Source organism: Bombina bombina, chromosome 1 (genome assembly GCF_027579735.1).
Source record: "Bombina bombina isolate aBomBom1 chromosome 1, aBomBom1.pri, whole genome shotgun sequence".
Lineage (NCBI taxonomy): Eukaryota > Metazoa > Chordata > Amphibia > Anura > Bombinatoridae > Bombina > Bombina bombina.
The window spans coordinates 67,971,030-67,985,800 of NC_069499.1; positions in this window are offsets into that span (position 1 = coordinate 67,971,030).

Sequence of the window (14,771 nt, forward strand, 5' to 3'; positions counted from 1 at the left end):
GTATTTGATGTTCTGGCTCGCTCCTCCTCTGCTGCTAAACGACTCATGTCCATTCAGCAAGGTACAAGATCTGTTGCTCAGTATGTTATTGAGTTCCGTATGCTTGCCGCAGAGGTAGGTTGGAACAATGAAGCCCTTGTTGCCGCCTTCTTTCATGGGCTCTCTGATGCGATTAAAGACAAAATTGCTGCCAGAGTTTTTACCAGAGGATCTCGAGGCATTAGTGTCTTTCTTGATCCTAATTGACATCAGACTCAGAGAGAGGCCCTCTTTCAAGGAGCGCTTGCGGAAGCTTCCTGTTCCGTTGTCTCCTACATGTTCGTTCCCACCCATGCCTCCCTCTCCTCCCATGCCTCCTGGTCCCGAGTCACCAGGTACTGCTGAGCCAATGCAGTTGGGATTCACGTGACTCTCTGCGGTGGAGAGGGCCTTTAGGAGGAGGGAGGGGCTCTGCCTCTATTGTGGGTTACAGGTCCAACTTTTGAAGTCTTGTCCTATACGGCCGGGAAACGCTCACACCTAAGGTCCTGTCAGGGGCATACCTTGGGTGGTTTATCCTCGTCCCCGTAACCGCTTAAGGAGAAACCATTTGTCACAGTTGTTCTTTCCTGGGTGGACTCCTCCATAGTCACTCAGGCTCTTGTTGACTCCGGTGCTGTGGGCTATTTCATTGACAGTGCTTTTATATCAAAGCACTCCATTCCTGTTTTGCCTCGGTCCGTTCCGCTTGCTTTTGAGGCCATTGACGGCAGGCCCCTTCAGCCCGCACCCGTTACTCACGAAACTGCTCCATTGTCCATGGCTGTTGGGGCTCTCCATTTTGAAACCCTCCAGTTCCAGGTGATAAACTCTCCGCATTTTCTGGTTTTTCTGGGTTATCCCTGGCTCCAAAAGCACAATCCCAGTCTTGACTGGCGCAGGTCTGAAATTTTGTCGTGGTCCCCGCAATGTATTTCCACTTGTCTTCGGAAACCCGTTAAAGTCTTGTGCACTTCTTCGGTATCTCAATTGCCAGAGGAGTACCGAGAGTTCCTAGACGTGTTTGACAAGGTGCGTGCCAGTACGTTGCCTCCTCACCGGTTTTACGATTGTGCCATAGACCTGCAACCCGGAGCCATTCCTCCTCAGGGCCGGGTGTACCCTCTGTCTGTTGCAGAGAATTGTGCTATGGAGTAGAATGTTGCTGATGCTCTGTTGCGGAGAATCATCCGCAAATCCTGCTCTCCTGCAGGGGCTGGCTTCTTCTTTGTGAAGAAAAAGGGTGGCGAGTTAAGACCATGTATCAATTATAGGGGTCTTAATCATCTTACCATTAAGAATGCTTAACCTATTCCGCTCATTACAGAGCTCTTTGACTGCCTCAAGGGAGCTATGGTCTTTACTAAACTTGATTTGAGAGGAGCGTACAATCTCGTTAGGATTAAGGAGGGTCATGAATTGAAAACAGCATTTAACACCAGGAGCGTGCATTATGAATATCTTGTAATGCCCTTTGGCCTATGTAATGCTCCTGCTGTTTTTCAGGAATTTATTAATGATGTCCTACGAGATATGTTGCAACAGTGTGTTGTGGTGTACTTAGACGACATCCTCATACACTCACCCACACTTGAGGTTTATCGTTCTGATGTTACATAGGTTCTTCAGAGACTACGTGAGAACGGCCTGTTTTGTAAACTCGAGAAATGTGAGTTGCATCAGACGAAAGTAACCTTCCTAGGTTATGTTATCTCCGTTGCAGGGTTCTCCATGGATCCTGACAAGTTATCTGCAGTTCTGCAGTGGCCTTGCCCAGTTGGTCTTCGGTCTATTCAATGTTTTTTGGGGTTTGCCAATTACTATAGAAAGTTTATTAAATACTTTTCTTCCTTGGTCAAACCTATCCCAGATATGACCCGTAAAGAGAATAATCCACTCCATTGGTCACCTACTGCCATTAAGGCCTTTGATAGTCTTAAGACTGCCTTTGCTGCCGCTGCAGTTCTGGCTCATCCTAACCCTGTCCAGCCTTTCGTTCTTGAGGTCGATGTGTCTGAGACTGGAGTAGGTGCCCTCTTGTCTCAACATCCTATGCCTGATGGTTCCTTGCATCCGTGTGGTTTCTTCTCTAAGAAATTGTCTCCAGCGGAGTGCAATTATGAAATTGGCAACAGGTAATTACTGGCCATAATTTTGGCACTCAAGGAATGGAGGCATCTTCTCGAGGGTACTAGCGTGCCAGTGCTCATTCTTACTGACCACAAGAATTTAACTTATCTATCTGAAGCAAAACGTTTGTCGCCCCGACAGGCCAGATGGGCGCTATTTTTGTCTTGGTTTAATGATGTGGTCTCCTACCTGCCTGGTAGTAAGAATGTTAGGGCTGATGCCCTCTCTCGACAATTTTCGCCTCTGTCCAAGGAGGAGTCTGTACCTACTCCTGTTATACCTCCTGACCATATTTTGGCTACCATACGTACTAATTTGACTTCTCCCTTGGGGGAGGAGATCCTGGCTGCACAAACCAATGCACCTCCTGAGAAACCTAGTGGTAAGTGTTTTGTTCCTGAGAATCTTCTAACTAAACTTTTGCACACTTACCACTATCCTAAAGCCGCAGGTCACCCAGGCAAGAACCAAATGATTTGGTCTGTCACTCAACAATTCTGGTGGCCAGGTCTTCGTTCTGATATTGCTGCGTATGTTGCCTCCTGCTCAGTTTGTGCACAGAATAAGACTCCTCGACGTCTTCCTTTGGGTCTTCTTCAACCTATTGTGTCCTTGGACACATCTTTCCATGGACTTCATTGTCGAGCACCCTGTTTCCAATGGCAATACTGTTATCCTTATGGTGGTTGACCGTTTTTCTAAAATGTCACATTGCATTCCCTTGATGAAGCTGCCTACCGCTCAGGAGCTTGCTTCGATTTTTGGCTGGGAGGTCATCCGTTTACATGGGTTACCCAAGGAGATAGTGTCGGACTGGGGTAGCCAGTTTGTCTCCAGATTTTGGCGTTCCTTTTGTGCTCAAATGGGGATCCAGCTTTCCTTCTCCTCGGCATATCACCCTCAATCCAATGGGGCTGCGGAACGGGGTCTAATCAAGCTCTGGAACAGTTCCTCCGTTGCTGTGTCTCAGATCACCACAATAATTGGTCTGAACTGTTACCTTGGACAGAGTTTGTCGTAATAGTGCTATTCCTCCAAGTTATCCCTGTTCATGGCGAATTATGGGTTTCAACCATCCTTGTTGCCCTCCGGTAACTCCGTTCCACGTGGGTGCAGATTCAGGATTGCCTTCATCGTTCTATGCAGCGCCAAAAGTTCCAGGCTGATCGTAGGCGTCTGCCCGCACCTTCCTACCAGGTTGGTGAGAGAGTTTGGCTGTCCTCCTGCAACTTGAATCTTCGTGTGCCTTCCAATAAATTGGCTCCCCGTTATGTTGGTCCTTTTCAAATACTCCGACGGGTTAATCCTGTGGCCTACACTCTTGACCTTTCTCCTGCTATGCGCATCTCCAATGTTTTTCATGTCTCCCTCTTGAAACCATTGGTTTGTAATCGGTTTACCACTGTGTTGCCTCGTCCTATCTTTGTTGACAACCATGAGGAGTATGAGCATTATTGACTCTCGTATGTCCAGGGGCCGTGTACAGTATTTGGTTCACTGTAGGGGCTACGGTCCGGAGGAGCGTTCTTGGGTTCCCTCCTCTGATGTTCATGCTCCCACCCTCCTCCGTGCCTTCCATGCCCGTTTCCTCAATAAGCCTTTTGTCCTCCGGCGGGGGAGGGGTCGTTGAGGGGAGGGTACTGTCAGGGTTTTTCCCTGTTGTTTGCCATGTGCTGCTGGCAGCCATTTTACTCACCTCTCTTCCTGACGATGGTGCATTGTGGGGGATGCTGCTAATTTCCTACACTTCCTTTTATGGCCAGACTGGTGTGCATCATCCATATGAGATAGGATGCAGTCTCAGAATTGTGATGTCATCACTTATTATTTAAAGGGCCTCTGTTCAGTAAGCTTTGCCTTTGCGTTGTCTCAGACCTGTTTGTGAGAGTTCCTGTATATTACCTGGCTCTCTGACGTCCTTCCTGGTTCCTGATCCCTGGCTTGTTCCTGACTCTGCTGTTTTCCTTGTTCCTGATTCCGGCTCGTCTGACTATTCGCTTTGGCTCTTGACTCGGCTCGTCTGACTACCAGCTCTGGTTTTGACTCCTGGCTTGTTATTTGACTTGTGGACTTTTTATTATTTTTTTGCTATTAATAAAGGTGTGATTATTTTTGCACTTCTCGTCTCAGTCTGATTCCTGGCACCCTGAACGGCATGCAGACTCAGAAGCACTCAGCAGCCAGCTAACAGCACAGCCCGCTGGTCTTCTCACTAACGTGATGTCACTTGTGAGGAGTGATCACGTGACGTCCGTCCGACAAACTCTCAGTCAGTGCAAGCTGTGCGGTTGGGCCCACCAGGAGTCCGGCTCCAGCTTAGCTAATAGCAGCCAACTAACAGGCTAGATTGGGTGCCGTACTACTGGTTGGGAGTGGGACGCAGGCTGGTAGTGGAACTCTGGGAGGGAATTTGTTATCGGAGGCGGAGCGGATCATCATGAATAAAATTAAAAAATTGAAAGTACAGACAGTGTGACTGTCTTAGAAAGGCTTGTCCGTTGTTTTTGTATTCGTATTACCGGGCAGCAACTGAAAATACCGGACTGTCCGGTCAAATACCGGACACCTGGCAACCCTAGTGGCAGATAAATGTGCCACTGTGAGAAAGATAAAGTGCATTATTCTAAAGGGCCCCACTTAGCAATCATTTGGGGACTTCTCCTTTCTGTTCTCCTATCAGTTCTCTGCAGCTCTCCTTAGGAGAGGCGCACATGTACGCCTGTATTTATCATAAAAAAGTTGTTTTTTCTCCATAGGAGAGCTGAGGAGAACTAATGATACATTTCTTCAGTCGGGTAAGTATCTTCTCCTTATTTATCACTAAAAATAAGCAACTATTCTCCCTGTCAGTCATATATAAACCAATAGAAATCTTTATACAGCCTTTCTAGTAGCTTTGTTACCGCCCCTTTTCAGCAAACTTTCATATAAGAAAATAGATCTACATTTTAATTGTTTTTGTGCTTCAATTTTAGAGCTTTTTTGTATCTTATTTTTATTGCCCCAATAGATATACTTTTTGTACTCTGTTATATATTATTTTGGCGCTCCATTATATATATTTTTTTCACTCCATCATAAATTATTATTGCACTCCAATAACCATTATTATTGTGCTTTTTTATAGATAATTTTTGTACCTTGTAGAGCCTTTTTTTGTGTAACTGCTTCTACAACTGGTAGAGAATAGATTTCTAATGCTGTTCTCCACAGTAGCTATGGAGAACTTTAATGCAGGAAATTCCAGGAGAACTTTCAGTCCTCCACAGGAGAATATAAATGATACATTTGTAACTAGGAGAACTAAATGAAATATGACTAAAAAGATCTAATTTAACCCTTTTTTTGGAGAACATGTTCTCCAAGGAGAGTGAGAACAGAGTAGGAGAATTTTACAGTCAAACTTGCCCAATTTTAGGCGTATTTTTGAATGATAAATAGGGGAATTATTTCTCATGAGAACTTTTAGGAGAAAATATAGGAGAATTGGAATGATAAATGGAGCCCAAAGTGTGCCACAGTAAAACAAGACAGATAAAATGTGTATGAAATGGTTATTTTAAAAAATTACTCATGCAGAAAAGAGTTTATTTTCCTCTTTTTTTTAATGTAATAAGCACATTAATTGCATATGATTATTAAAGGGATGGTAAGGTCAGACATTTTCTGTTCGTTATTATATGTGTCAGATTTGGCTTTTTTTTCTCCACTTTTTTGTGTCATATCAATACAAACAAAAGAAATAAACATGAGAAATAAATATTTGTAATTGCAACAATTTCCTTTGGCGAAGTGGTGCATTATCTGACAGAAATGCTGGGGTGCCAACATTTTTGGCCATGACTGTATAAGTGCATTGGAGCTAGGGTTGAAACCTCGGCCATGTCTTCCTGGACACTTATGAGTTACACATGCTGCAGGGAGGAACATGTACTGAGCCCCCCCCCCTGTAAAGGTTGGTGAGGTAGCTCAGTTTGTAAAATTCCCTGACTACAAAAAAAGCCTGTTTAAAAGATCCAAGGTCACAGGTTCAAATCCCAGCAAGACTGACTCTGCCCTTCATCATTCCAAGGTCGATAAAATGAGTACCATTAAATTGGGTAATAATAAAAACTATTACTATTCAGCTGCCCATTTGGTTAATTCTGAGGGCGAGCTGGGAGAAAGGCGCCTTATAAATACTAGTTGATAGATAGGTGTATGTATATATTTTCCCCAAAAACATCATATATATATAAAAATATGTTTTTAAGAATAAATAGAACATAATCTAGAGAATATTGGAATGTGAACTATTAATAGCACACTTGAGAAAATGCGATCGGGTTTGCTTGCGAGTTAGGGTGTTATATTTTTTTTTTCATTGAAGTCTATGGGGCAATACGTTAACACTGTTGCAATATTCTAAGTCAAGATTTTTGCACACGGGTTAAAGGGACACTGAACCCAAATTTTTTCTTCTGTGATTCAGATAAAGCATGCAATTTTAAGCAACTTTCTAATTTACTCCTATTAGCAAATGTTCTTCATTCTCTTGGTATCTTTATTTGAAAAGCAAGAATGTAAGTTTAGATGCCGGCCCATTTTTGGTTAGCAACCTGGGTTGTTCTTGCTGATTGGTGGATAAATTCATCCACCAATAAACAAGTGCTGTCCAGGGTACAGTTTTTTTTTTCTTTCAAATAAAGATAGCAAGAGAACGAAGAAAAATTGATAATAGGCGTAAATTAGAAAGTTGCTTAAAATTGCATGCTCTATCTGAATCACGAAATAAAAAATTTGGGTTCAGTATCCCTTTAACGTTTGTACAAAAACTTTTTACTTTCAACTTCTAATACGCTTGCTGTCTAATGCGCGCAAAAAGCTTAAAGGATTACTAACCTTTTTTTTTGCTGTGCAAAACGGAACAAACATTTATCATTTCAAATATAATACCTATGTAATGTACCTTTTTATTTTCTCAAACAAAGCTCCCTTTAGCAGTAAAATTATTTTTTATTTTATCCCCATGACATCACGTCATCCAGCCCTCAAATGTGGGCCATCTAAGGGCTAACAAACTAGCCAATCGGATGACGAGTACTTGCATCTAATTAAAATACATTAGCCTCATTCAACGCATGCACAATACGATTTGCTTCCTCTCGCATGCGCATATTACGGCACTGAAGCCGACATGAGAGCTAAAAGAATTTAAAAAAAAATGGATGGTGACGTATCCGATGATGTTGGCATACTTGCGCGTGCGCATTGCGTCTAGGATTCGCCATATTCCAACTGCAGTGGCCAGCCCGGATTGGAAATCCGTAATGTCAGACAACTCAGTGGGTTTGGAAAAATTAAATATTTACAACATATATATTGTGAAAACGGTACACATATAATACATAATCAAAATTATAAAATGCTTTATTTACATGTATACTCTTGTGATATAACAATTATATTTCTGACTACAGTGTCCCTTTAAAAATAAGGTAATTCCTAGCATTTGTGAAACGCTTGGATTTACCATTGGAACAAATAAAGGGAACTTACAGTCATGAAGTATAAAATACTTTATACTGAAAGTGCCTATATTTGTTTGAAGTGTTCGCCGCATTGAGCGCCTCAGGCAACTGACAGCAGAACGCTATTTTGCTGAGAGGTGACGTTCCCACCTCTTAGCCAATAGCCGTGCGGGATATCTGGCTTGGCACCAGCTGGGCCGCATGGCTATTTGGTAAGAGGTGGAAATGTTACCTCAGCAAAACAGCATTCTGCCGTGGGCTGCTTGAGGAGCTCAGTGCGGCAAACGCTTCAAACAAATAAAGGAACTTTTAATATGAAGTTATTTATACTTCATGACTGAAAGTCCCCTTTATTTGTTCCAATGGTAAATCCTAGCGTTTCACAAACGCTAGGATTTACAATCACTTTAATTGTAGCAGAGTTAACGCGAGAGCGGGATCGATAAATAGCCATCCACTCATAATCTAGCCCTAAATGTGGTTCTACTATTAAAGAGACAGTTTCTGTGTTTGTTACTGGGGGTTCTGGACGTTTAGAGACATTACACTTGTTTCTATACATATTGGGCCTACGTCTACCATGGTTTACATGTCTCCAACTGGAGCTGTATTGCTTTCAGATGTCAGTCTCTAAGCTTGTGAGGAGTATTCCTATTAGAAATAGATTTTCTCTACATTTAATTTCTGAGATGCTGGACAAGATCAATCATGTTTTAATGATTGATTTAAGTGGGGCTTACAACTTAGTAAATATCCGGAGGGGGATAAGTGGAAAAAAGCATTTAAAAAATGTTATAGATATTTTGAATATCAGGTCATATCAATCGGGTTGTGCATTGTCTAAAACATTTTCCAGCATTTCCTGAACTATATTTTTAGAGACTTTGCTAGATATGTTTATTGGGATTTATCTGGTGGACACTTTGGTATTTTACAATTCCCAGTATTCTCCTGTGACACATAATTGATCTGTATTATCCAGACTCTATGCCAACCATCTCTTCCATCAGTTCTGCTTCTTATGTTGAGTTTTTGGGTTCCATCTTTTCCCCAAACTATATTACTATGGACCTTTTGAAGGCGGCTGTGTTCCTCAATTGATTCCCACTAATTAGAGGGACAGTTCAGAAGTTTTTTTCATTTTTACAGAAATTTTATTAGGAACTTTTCTGGTATTTGTGCTCCTCTTATTTGCTTTACCCAAAGTCAAGTGTTTTTTTCATGGACACCCAAAGCACAAGCAGCCTTTAATAAACCTACGTCTATTTACATCTGCTTAGACAACCCGATATCCAGACATCTTTTTTCCTGGCAGTGGATGCTTCTAACTCTGCTATGGGAACCGATTGTCTCAATCGATGTAACACAAGTACTAGATACATCAGATTGCCTTTTTCTGTAGACACATAATTCCTGCTGAAGATAACTATGATGTGGGGGGTCGAAAGCAGCTTGTAATTAAATGTGGAGGGTGCTGTTCATCCTATTGTCTAGGGTCAAAGAATAATGAGGCAGCTGCTTTGTATAGATTTCCTGAAGTTTTGTCAGATTCAGCTGTTATACTTGATACTATTCTTACGAAAGGACATATCCTTCCAATACATTGGTCTCTAGTTGACAAGATAAAGTCCTTAAAGGGACACTGAACCCGAATTTTTTATTTTGTGATTCAAATAGAGCATGCAATTTTAAGCAACTTTCTAATTTACTCCTATTATCAAATGTGCTTCATTCTCTTGGTATGTTTATTTGAAAAGCAAGAATGTAAGTTTAGATGCCTGCCCATTTTTGGTGAACAACCTGGGTTGTCCTTGCTGATTGGACAGCACCAATAAACAAGTGCTGTCCATGGTTCTTAACCAAACATTTGTTGGCTCCTTAGCTTAGATGCCTTCTTTTTCAAATAAATATAGCAAGAGAACGAAGGAAAATTGATAATAGGAGTAAATTAGAAAGTTGCTTAAAATTGCATGTTCTATCTGAATCATGAAAGAAAAAAATTGGGTTTAGTGTCCCTTTAACCCCTTAATGACAAGTGACGTACCAGGTACGTCCTGCAAAAACTTGCAGTTAGTGACAATGGACGTACCTGGTACGTCACTTGTCTAAGAGAGTGCTGGAAGCGATCGCAATCGCTTCCAGCAGCTCTCAGGGTATTGCAGTGATGCCTCGTTATTGAGGCATCCTGCAATACCCTTAGAAAGCATCCGATGCAGAGAGAGCCACTCTGTGGCCCTCTCTGCACCGGTAGCGATGCGGCCGGTTCGTTGGTGGGTGGGAGCGCAACTGGGAGGCGGGTGGGCGGCCCATCGCTACCCGGCATCCGGCTCCTGTTAGTGCAATGTGCACGCCGGGTGCCGGGAGCGTGCGGGGGCGCGCATGCGCGTGCGCGTGCGCGCGCACGCCCGCGATCACCTACCCACACTGACACCAATGAGTGGGAAGAGGGGGGGAAATATATATATATGAGGATCTGGGAGGGGGAGGGGGTTGGGGTATTGTGGGGGGCTGCTACACTACAGAAAAAAATAAATTAGTAATAAAAAATAATTAAAAACACTTTTTTTGGGGGCAAATTGGGTACTGGCAGACAGCTGCCAGTACCCAAGATGGCGGCAATTAGGTAGGGGAGAGGGTTAGATTGCTGGGGGGGGGGATCATGGAGGTTGGGGCTAAGGCAGGAGTCCATCACAGCTAAAACATTTTATTTTTTTTTATAAAAAAAAATAAAAACTCCTTTTATTTAGTACTGGCAGACTTTCTGCCAGTACTTAAGATGGCGGGGACAATTGTGGGGTGGGGGAGGGAAGAGAACTGTTTGGGAGGGATCAGGGGGTGGGATGTGTCAGGTGGGAGGCTGATCTCTACCCTAAAGCTAAAATTAACCCTGCAAGCTCCCTACAAGCTACCTAATTTAACCCCTTAACTGCTGGGCATAATTTACGTGTGGTGCGCAGCAGCATTTAGCGGCCTTCTACTTACCAAAAAGCAACCACAAAGCCATATAAGTCTGCTATTTCTGAACAAAGGGGATCCCAAAGAAGCATTTACAACCATTTGTGCCTTAATTGCAGAAGCTGTTTGTAAATAATTTCAGTGGGAAACCTAAAGTTTGTGACAAAATTTGTGAAAAAGTGAACTTTTTTTTTATTTGATGACATTTGGCGGTGAAATGGTGGCATGAAATATACCAAAATGGGCCTAGATCAATACTTTGGGTTGTCTTCTAAAAAAAAATATATACATGTCAAGGGATATTCAGGTATTCCTGACAGATATCAGGGTTCCAATGTAACTAGCGCTAATTTTGAAAAAAAGTTGTTTGGAAATAGCAAAGTGCTACTTGTATTTATGGCCCTATAACTTGCAAAAAAAGTAAAGAACATGTAAACATTGGGTATTTCTAAACTCAGGACAAAATTTAGAAACTATTTAGCATAGGTGTTTTTTGGTGATTGTAGATGTGTAACAGATTTTGGGGGTCAAAGTTAGAAAAAGTGTGTTTTTTTCAATTTTTTCCTCATATTTTATATTTTTTTTTATAGGAAATTATAAGATATGATGAAAATAATGGTATCCTTAGAAAGTCCATTTAATGGCGAGAAAAACGGTATATAATATGTATGGGTACAGTAAATGAGTAAGAGGAAAATTACAGCTAAACACAAACACTGCAGAAATGTAAAAATAGCCATTGTCATTAAGGGTAAGAAAATTGAAAAATGGTCCGGTCATTAAGGGGTTAAGTAGCACTTTTCCTTCCCCCTCTATGCCTTTGGTTGCTTTGGTTGGACTGTTGCTGTACAGGGAAAAGATTTTTCTTCCTTCTAAGATTCGGCTGAAGGTTTTCCAGTTTTATCATAATTGCTTTAAAAATATTTCAGTAAACAATAATTGGCGATCGCAAAGCACCACGAGTGTTTAGGTTTTTGCGCATTTGGGGTTGCGCTTGTATTAGAAGTTGCAAAATAGCTTATTTTGAAAGCGCATTAACCCAAATCCTGTGCATAAACTAACTTGCATGTGCGTGTGCATGTATTGCCCCATAGAGATCAATGGAGAAAAAAAAGTGGGGGGAAAAACACCCGAGATCGCAAAAACTCCATTGCATTTTCGCATTCCCCATAGAAGCCAATGGAGAAAATAAAAATTGTTGAAAAAAATAAAAAAAACACCAATTGCCCATACAACATAGCATATTTGAAATAACAAATGTCAAATATTTACAGTAAATACATAGGCCTAGATTTGGAGTTCGGCGGTAAAAGGGCTGTTAACGCTCCGCGGGCTTTTTTCTGGCCGCACCATAAATTTAACTCTGGTATCGAGAGTTTAAACAAATGCTGCGTTAGGCTCCAAAAAAGGAGCGTAGAGCATTTTTACCGCAAATGCAACTCTCGATACCAGAGTTGCTTACGGACGCGGCCGGCCTCAAAAACGTGCTCGTGCACGATTCTCCCATAGGAAACAATGGGGCTGTTTGAGCTGAAAAAAAACCTAACACCTGCAAAAAAGCAGCGTTCAGCTCCTAACGCAGCCCCATTGTTTCCTATGGGGAAACACTTCCTACGTCTGCACCTAACACCATAACATGTACCCCGAGTCTAAACACCCCTAACCTTACACTTATTAACCCCTAATCTGCCGCCCCCGCTATCGCTGACCCCTGCATATTTTTTTTAACCCCTAATCTGCCGCTCCGTAAACCGCCGCAACCTACGTTATCCCTATGTACCCCTAATCTGCTGCCCTAACATCGCCGACCCCTATATTATATTTATTAACCCCTAATCTGCCCCCCTCAACGTCGCCGACACCTGCCTACACTTATTAACTCCTAATCTGCCGAGCGGACCTGAGCGCTACTATAATAAAGTTATTAACCCCTAATCCGCCTCACTAACCCTATCATAAATAGTATTAACCCCTAATCTGCCCTCCCTAACATCGCCGACACCTACCTTCAATTATTAACCCCTAATCTGACGACCGGAGCTCACCGCTATTCTAATAAATGTATTAACCCCTAAAGCTAAGTCTAACCCTAACACTAACACCCCCCCTAAATTAAATATAATTTTAATCTAACGAAATAAATTAACTCTTATTAAATAAATTATTCCTATTTAAAGCTAAATACTTACCTGTAAAATAAACCCTAATATAGCTACAATATAAATTATAATTATATTATAGCTATTTTAGGATTAATATTTATTTTACAGGCAACTTTGTAATTATTTTAACCAGGTACAATAGCTATTAAATAGTTAAGAACTATTTAATAGTTACCTAGTTAAAATAATAAAAAATTTACCTGTAAAATAAATCCTAACCTAAGATATAATTAAACCTAACACTACCCTATCAATAAATTAATTAAATAAACTACCTACAATTACCTACAATTAACCTAACACTACACTATCAATAAATTAATTAATTAAACACAATTGCTACAAATAAATACAATTAAATAAACTAACTAAAGTACAAAAAATAAAAAAGAACTAAGTTACAAAAAATAATAAAATATTTACAAACATAAAAAAAATATTACAACAATTTTAAACTAATTACACCTACTCTAAGCCCCCTAATAAAATAACAAAGCCCCCCAAAATAAAAAATTCCCTACCCTATTCTAAATTAAAAAAGTTACAAGCTCTTTTACCTTACCAGCCCTGAACAGGGCCCTTTGCGGGGCATGCCCCAAGGATTTCAGCTCTTTTGCCTGTAAAAAAAAACATACCATACCCCCCCCCAACATTACAACCCACCACCCACATACCCCTAATCTAACCCAAACCCCCCTTAAATAAACCTAACACTAAGCCCCTGAAGATCTTCCTACCTTGTCTTCACCATACCAGGTTCACCGATCCGTCCTGGCTCCAACATCTTCATCCAACCCAAGCGGGGGTTGGCGATCCATCATCCGGTGCTGAAGAGGTCCAGAAGAGGCTCCAAAGTCTTCCTCCTATCCGGCAAGAAGAGGACATCCGGACCGGCAAACATCTTCTCCAAGCGGCATCTTCAATCTTCTTCCATCCGGTGCGGAGCGGGTCCATCTTGAAGCAGGCGACGCGGATCCATCCTCTTCTTCCGTTGTCTCCCGACGAATGACGGTTCCTTTAAGGGACGTCATCCAAGATGGCGTCCCTCGAATTCCGATTGGCTGATAGGATTCTATCAGCCAATCGGAATTAAGGTAGGAATTTTCTGATTGGCTGATGGAATCAGCCAATCAGAATCAAGTTCAATCCGATTGGCTGATCCAATCAGCCAATCAGATTGAGCTCGCATTCTATTGGCTGATCGGAACAGCCAATAGAATGCGAGCTCAATCTGATTGGCTGATTGGATCAGCCAATCGGATTGAACTTGATTCTGATTGGCTGATTCCATCAGCCAATCAGAAAATTCCTACCTTAATTCCGATTGGCTGATAGAATCCTATCAGCCAATCGGAATTCGAGGGACACCATCTTGGATGACGTCCCTTAAAGGAACCGTCATTCGTCGGGAGACAACGGAAGAAGAGGATGGATCCGCGTCGCCTGCTTCAAGATGGACCCGCTCCGCACCGGATGGAAGAAGATTGAAGATGCCGCTTGTAGAAGATGTTTGCTGGTCCGGATGTCCTCTTCTTGCCGGATAGGAGGAAGACTTTGGAGCCTCTTCTGGACCTCTTCAGCACCGGATGATGGATCGCCAACCCCCGCTTGGGTTGGATGAAGATGTTGGAGCCAGGACGGATCGGTGAACCTGGTATGGTGAAGACAAGGTAGGAAGATCTTCAGGGGCTTAGTGTTAGGTTTATTTAAGGGGGGTTTGGGTTAGATTAGGGGTATGTGGGTGGTGGGTTGTAATGTTGGGGGGGGGTATGGTATGTTTTTTTTTACAGGCAAAAGAGCTGAAATCCTTGGGGCATGCCCCGCAAAGGGCCCTGTTCAGGGCTGGTAAGGTAAAAGAGCTTGTAACTTTTTTAATTTAGAATAGGGTAGGGAATTTTTTATTTTGGGGGGCTTTGTTATTTTATTAGGGGGCTTAGAGTAGGTGTAATTAGTTTAAAATTGTTGTAATATTTTTCTTATGTTTGTAAATATTTTA